Raw genomic sequence first — 6,966 nt, forward strand, 5'->3', positions numbered from 1 at the left:
CATACCCAGGTTAAATTTTGTAAACTGACTTTTGAAAAAAAAAAAATACTGGTTTATCATTTAGGCTCAATTTGGTTATCAAATGGTAAATCGTTATTTGGCTCTTTTATAGGAAAGCAGATCGGCCAACGATGGCCATCTATCATTTTGATCAAAACATGAATAAAGAACAGTCATCAGATTTATGAAGCAAATCGTCATCTTATTGAATTTCCTTGAGAATTTATAGGGTTTCTAAGAAAAATATTTCTTTACCGCATCTGAGTTTGTGGGGTGCACTAGATCGGCTCCATCCATGTCTGATAACAATAAGGCACCTCCTGAAAATGCTTTCTTTACCACATACGGCCCTTCATAATTTGGGGTCCACTTACCTCGGGGGTCATTATGAATTGGTAAGACCTTTTTCAAGACTAGATCCCCTTCTTGAAACCGTCGAATACGCACTTTTTTGTTAAAAGCTCTCATCATTCTCCTTTGGTATAACTGCCCATGAACTATGGCTGTCAATCTTTTTTCTTCAATTAGATTCAACTGGTCATATCTAGATTGCACCCATTCTGCTTCGGTTAACTCTGCTTCTTTCAAGACTCGTAACGATGGAATCTCAACTTCCATCGGAACTACAGCCTCCATCCCGTACACCAAAGAGAAAGGGGTAGCTCCTGTAGATGTTCGAACAGTGGTTCGATAGGCCAATAAAGCACACGGTAACTTCTCATGCCAATCTCTATAGGTTTCTGTCATTTTTTCCAAGATGCTCTTGATGTTCTTATTGGCTGCTTCCACTGCTCCATTCATTTGAGGTCGATAGGGGGCTGAGTTATGATGCTTGACCTTAAACTGACCGCACAATTTCGTCATGACCTCGTTGTTCAAGTTTTTGGCATTGTCTGATATTATTCTTTCTGGGATCCCATATCTGCAAATTAATTCCCTCCTGATAAAACGATTGATTACATTTTGAGTGACATTAGAGTATGATGCTGCTTCTACCCATTTTGTGAAGTAGTCAATGGCCACGAAAATGAATCGATGCCCATTACTGGCCTTCGGGGTTATCGGTCCGATCACATCCATGCCCCACGCTGAGAAAGGCCAAGGTGCAGATAAATTCTGGAGTTGAGTGGGTGGGACTTGGATGCGATCTCCATAGATTTGACACTTATGGCACTTTCGAACATACTCTATACAATCCCGTTCCATGGTTATCCAATAATATCCACTCCTTAGGATTTTTCGAGCCAACGAGTGTCCTCCCGCATGGGTTCCGCAAACGCCATCGTGTACTTCCTGTATGATTTGTCTTGCCTCTTGCAACTCCACGCACCGTAGGAGGGTCATATCATGGTTCCTTTTATACAATATCTCCCCATCTAAGAAGAATCCCAAAGCTAGCCTCCGAATTGTCTTTCGGTCATTATTAGAGGCTCCTATGGGATACTCCTTCCATTGAATGTATGTTTTGATATCATGAAACCATGGCTTCCTATCGGCTTCTTCCGTCATTATACAATATGCAGGTTCCCTATGCATCCTTATTCGAATGGGTTCAATCTCTATTCCGGACTCAACCTTAAATAAAGCCGCCAATGTTGCTAACGCATCAGGGATTAAGTTACTCTCTCTCGGTAAATGCGAAAAACTGATAGTATCGAATTCCTGCATCATTTCCTGAATGAACTCCTGATATGGTATTAATTTGGAATCCCGGGTTTCCCACTTTCCAATCAACTGATAAATTACCAAAGCGGAATCTCCTTTTACAATCAATTTTTTAATGCCTCGGTCAATAGCTGCCTGTAAGCCCAATACGCACGCTTCATACTCTGCTATATTATTGGTACACGGAAAGGTGAGTTTGGCTGTGACTGGGTAATATTTACCCTCTGGTGATATGAGTACAGCCCCTATTCCATGCCCCCATACGTTGGTTGCCCCATCAAATAGCATCATCCACCCAACATTACCTTCCTTTTCTTGATCAATCGAATCAATATCTTGATCCGGGAAGTCAAACTCCATGGACTGGTAATCATTAACGGCCCTATCAGCCAAATATTCTGCTATAATGCTTCCTTTGATGGCTTTTCTCGTTACATATGTGATGTCATATTCAGTCAACAGCATTTGCCAACGAGCCATCCGTCCTGTTACTGCAGGTTTCTCAAAAACATACTTAATCGGATCCATTTTAGAAATCAGCCATGTTGTGTAATACAGCGTGTATTGCCTTAATCTACTAACCACCCACACCAAAGCGCAACACGTCTTCTCCAGGTTAGAGTATCTAGATTCGTATTCCGTGAACTTTTTGCTTAAATAATAGATGGCGCGCTCCTTTTTTCCAGACTCGTCGTGTTGCCCTAACACACACCCCATGGAATTCTCTGATACTACTAAGTACAATATAAGAGGCCTTCCAGGGACAGGGGGAACCAAAACTGGAGGGTTCAATAGATATTCTTTTATTTTCTCAAATGCTTTCTGACATTCTTCACTCCATTTTTCGGGGTTATCCTTCTTCAGCAGCTTAAATATGGGCTCACAAGTAGCAGTCAACTGAGATATAAATCGAGCTATGTAGTTCAATTGGCCTAGGAAACTCCTGACTTCTTTTTCGGTTTTGGGACTAGGCATTCTCGAATAGCTTTTATTTTATCCGGGTCTACCTCAATCCCTTTCTCACTTACGATAAATCCCAACAATTTTCCTGAGGAAGCTCCGAATGTACATTTTTCTGGATTTAATTTCAGTTGACATTTTCGTAGTCTTTTAAATAGTTTCCTTAAGTTCATCACATGGCTATACTCATCCCGAGACTTAACAATCATGTCGTCCACATATACTTCTATCTCCTTATGCATCAAGTCGTGGAATAATGTTACCATGGCTCTCTGATAGGTTGCCCCTGCATTCTTTAAACCAAAGGGCATAACCCTGTAGCAAAAGGTGCCCCATAAGGTGATAAACGTGGTCTTCTCTTTATCTTCCGGGGCCATCTTAATTTGATTATATCCAGAAAATCCATCCATGAATGAAAACAGGGCATGTCCCGCTGTATTGTCTACCAGCACATCTATGTGTGGAAGTGGGAAATTATCTTTAGGGCTAGCTTTATTCAAGTCTCGATAGTCAACACAGACTCTCACTTTTCCATTTTTCTTCATTATTGGAACTACATTGGCCATCCACTCCGGATATTTGGCTACTTCTAAAAAACCAGCCTCAAACTGCTTCTGCACCTCTTCTTTTATTTTGATCAACATATCTGGGCGCATTCTCCTCAGTTTCTGTTTTACTGGTTTGCTATCTGGGTAAATGGGTATTTTATGTGTTACTAAGTCCGTATCCAAACCCGGCATGTCCTGATATGACCACGCGAAAACATCTTGGTATTCCTTCAAAAGGTTTATCATTTCGCATCTTTCTTTTCCTCCCAACAGTGCCCCGATTTTTACTTCTTTTGGTTCCTCATTAGTCCCCAAATTTATTGTGACCGTGGGGTCACTACTGGTTAAAGTTGGTTTTTCATCTGATTTCAACATTCTTTGCATTTCAGGTGATAAGTCAGTCTCCTCTTCTATTTCAGCTTCTAGGATTAAGTTTTCAAAGTTAACATCAATTTCTGGCTCCTGAATACTGGTATGATTATTTTCCTTATCCCTGCATAAAACAAAGGTAAACAATTCTTTGACAAATGACCCCATGATGCAATAAATGCGAAAGAAATGCATACTGGTTTTATTGATGAAAAAGACAAATGATCCGAGGCAATAATGTCCACGGATTACAAAAATAAAGCAAAATGAGCAAAAGCTATTACATGAAGGGAATTGGGTAATCAAAGGATGTCCAGTTCTGAATTTCTGCTCCTGTCAATGGGTAGATCCATCTACTCGAGTCATTCATATGGTCCCCTGATTCCAAGGCCAATATGCTCATCTGTTTCATTTCTTCCTCAAGAGTGACTTGATTGCCCTTTCGAAAGGTCTGATTCATTGGTGGGACTTCTACCCCCCATTTAGTACTTACTCTCCCTGTGCGCCTCTCGATCCGGAGCATTCTTTTCTCTTCTGCCTTCTTCTTATGGTCAGCTAAAGTAGGAGTATATCCGATGCCGTATCTTTCATTCATGCCTTCTGGTAACAATGGCATTGCGATGCCCTGAAGATACTTCCCCAACCCTTTTCCTGGGCAAAACCCTGATTTAATCATTTCTGCAGCCACCATACGTGTAGAAGAAGAGATCTGAGGTTGAGGGATAACAGATCCCTCCATTATAGTAAGGACGTTGATGATCTCAAACGCTCGGAATGAATCTTCATGGGCTTCTTCAGCCGCTTCCACATAGGGAGTGGAAGAAGATTTAGTAACCATTATGTCGGTTTCTCCATAAACACATACCAGTTTATCCCCTACTACAAATTTCACTCGCTGATGCAAAGAGGACGGAACTGCCCCAGCATTATGTATCCAAGGCCTTCCCAAGAGACAACTGTATGAAGGTGTAATATCCATGACTTGAAAAGTGATATTGAAGGTTACGGGTCCAATCTGAATAGGGATGTCAAGCGACCCTACTGACTCTCTTCGTGTCCCATCGAAGGCACGCACCACCAAATTGTTTGGTGTCACGTAAGAAGGATCAATGGGTAACCTCTGCAGTGTAGTCATTGGCATAACATTGAGGGATGACCCATTATCTATCAAGACTCGAGACATCATATGATCCTTACATTTCGTGGATATATGCAACGCCTTGTTGTGCCCCTGGCCTTCTGGCTGAATTTCTTCATCAGTAAAAGTGATGTAGTTGGAGGCCGCCAGACTTCCGATCACATGATTGAATTTATCAACGCTGATATCTTGGGGAATGTAGGCTTGATTTAGGACTTTAAGTAATGCCTCCCGATGGGTCTCTGAATTTAGTAGAAGCGACAAAACAGATATGTGAGCCGGCATTTTCTTTAGTTGGTCCACAATGTTGTACTCGCTATGCTTTATTATCTTCAGGAATTCTTCAGCCTCTCCGTTGGATATTGGACTTTTCACTGCCCTATCTGGTTCCCCTGCATTCTGTCGATTTGTTTTAGAGGACTCTGGCATATACACCCTACCACTTCGAGTTATCCCTTTTACCCCTGCTATATTGCTGGCGCTTCCTTCGACATACGCTTCACATTCATATTTCCAGGGTACTGCTTGGTTACTCTTGTATGGGAATGGCCTGGGAGTAGAGATCACCAAGCGAGCTGGTGCTTCCTTTGTGGGAAGAGCCTTGTTCATGGTAGGTATGAATGGTTGATTAGTGCACTGATGATATACTGGCCTGTTTTCCCCAACGACTGCAATCTCTCCACTTTTTCGGGTACAACCAATCTCTATAAACTTGTTATCCACCATCTTTTGCAAAAACTTTCTAAAGGTTACACACTTTTTCACAGATCTTCCTTCTTTACTTTGACATAAACAAAGTGCATTAGTGGGGCAAATGGCCTCCTGCCCTACCCGACCTGCCGCAACAAGTTCATTGAACACCCAGTCTAAAGACATTCGTTCAAAATCCACCTCATTCGTCCCTTCTTCTATCATTCCGACATTGCTACCCTCCATGATTGGGCAGAGGGTTCCCTTGAATTCCTGGTTGTTTATCATCAAATGCTAGCCATCCGGCTTCTCTTAGTGTTTGAACCTTATTTTTGAATGCCCAACACCGTTCAATAGTGTGCCCGGGAGTGTTAGCATGATATGCACACTTGGCTTCGGGGTCATACCATTGCGGAAAAGGTGCCGTAATGACCATTCCAGGAATGACTGAAACTAAGTTCCTTTCCATCAATTGTGGGAATAATTCTGAGTATGTCATTGGAATAGGATCTATCCTTCTCGTATTTCTCTGGATGCCTCTATCATGAGTTCGCACATTCGGTTGGGTAGGCATGGTCCCGGAAGGAACAACTTGGGGTCTACCTCCTGTATGAACTGTCTGATTGACAGAGGGTTCGAAAGCAAAATTCCTCCTAGCCCCTGAGCCATGCTCTCTTTGATATTGTTGTCTTTGAACCATCTGAACCTCTTCTTCCTTCTTCTTGCTTGTCCACTTCTTGCCTAGACCAGTCTCTGTACTAATACTTTTAGTTCTCCCGACTTTGATGGCCGTCTCAATCCTTTCTCCGGTAGAAACAATGTCCATGAAGTCATGGGGGGTTGCTCCTAAGAGATGCCCGAAGTAAGGATCTTTCAAGGTATTCACAAATAGGGAAATAGCCTCCCTGTCTTCCACAGGAGGATTGACTTGGACAGACATGTCCCTCCACCTGTATGCATATTCTCTAAATGTTTCGGCGGGCTTCATTTGCATACTCTGCAAGGTCATACGATCGGGTGCCATTTCTATAACATGGCGGTATTGAGCTATAAAAGAATTAGCCAGATCTTTCCATGTGCGGATCCGAGCCCGATCTTGTTGAATATACCACCGGATGGCTGCCCCTGTCAAGCTGTCTTGAAAGCAATGCATCATTAGTCTCTCATTATCGGAATGTGCAGCCATTTTTTGGCAATACAGGCGCAGGTGAGTTCGAGGACAATTAGTTCCATTAAATTTTTCGAAATCTGGTACTTTGAATTTCGGTGGCAAAGTGACCTTTGGCACGAGGCACAAATCATTGGGATCTACAGAGTCGAATGTATTGGATCCCTCAATAGCTTTCAGGCGTTCCTCGAGTACATCGTATCGACGTTCAGTTTCAGATCTGTTCATACCCCAGATCAGAAGCTACTAATGGGGGGGTCCCCACTGCTGGAAACCCTTGAGCTGGTACATTAGGAATGAACGGGGGTATACTTGGCATTGAACCCTCCATGACGCCAGGTATTGGAGCTGACGCTTGTCCACGCACTGGGGTAAATCCTGGAGGATGAGTAGGGTCCATATCTATTTCCGGATCATTCTGCACTGCT

At 42.7% G+C, this 6,966-nt stretch overlaps 1 pseudogene; it reads right to left on the reverse strand.

Moving 5' to 3' along the window:
- Positions 1-234: 234 nt before the first annotated feature.
- LOC131158476 (uncharacterized) lies at positions 235-6,766 on the reverse strand (annotated as a pseudogene).
- Positions 6,767-6,966: the final 200 nt, after the last annotated feature.

Source organism: Malania oleifera, chromosome 6, assembly GCF_029873635.1.
Source record: "Malania oleifera isolate guangnan ecotype guangnan chromosome 6, ASM2987363v1, whole genome shotgun sequence".
NCBI classification, from domain to species: Eukaryota; Viridiplantae; Streptophyta; class Magnoliopsida; order Santalales; family Ximeniaceae; genus Malania; species Malania oleifera.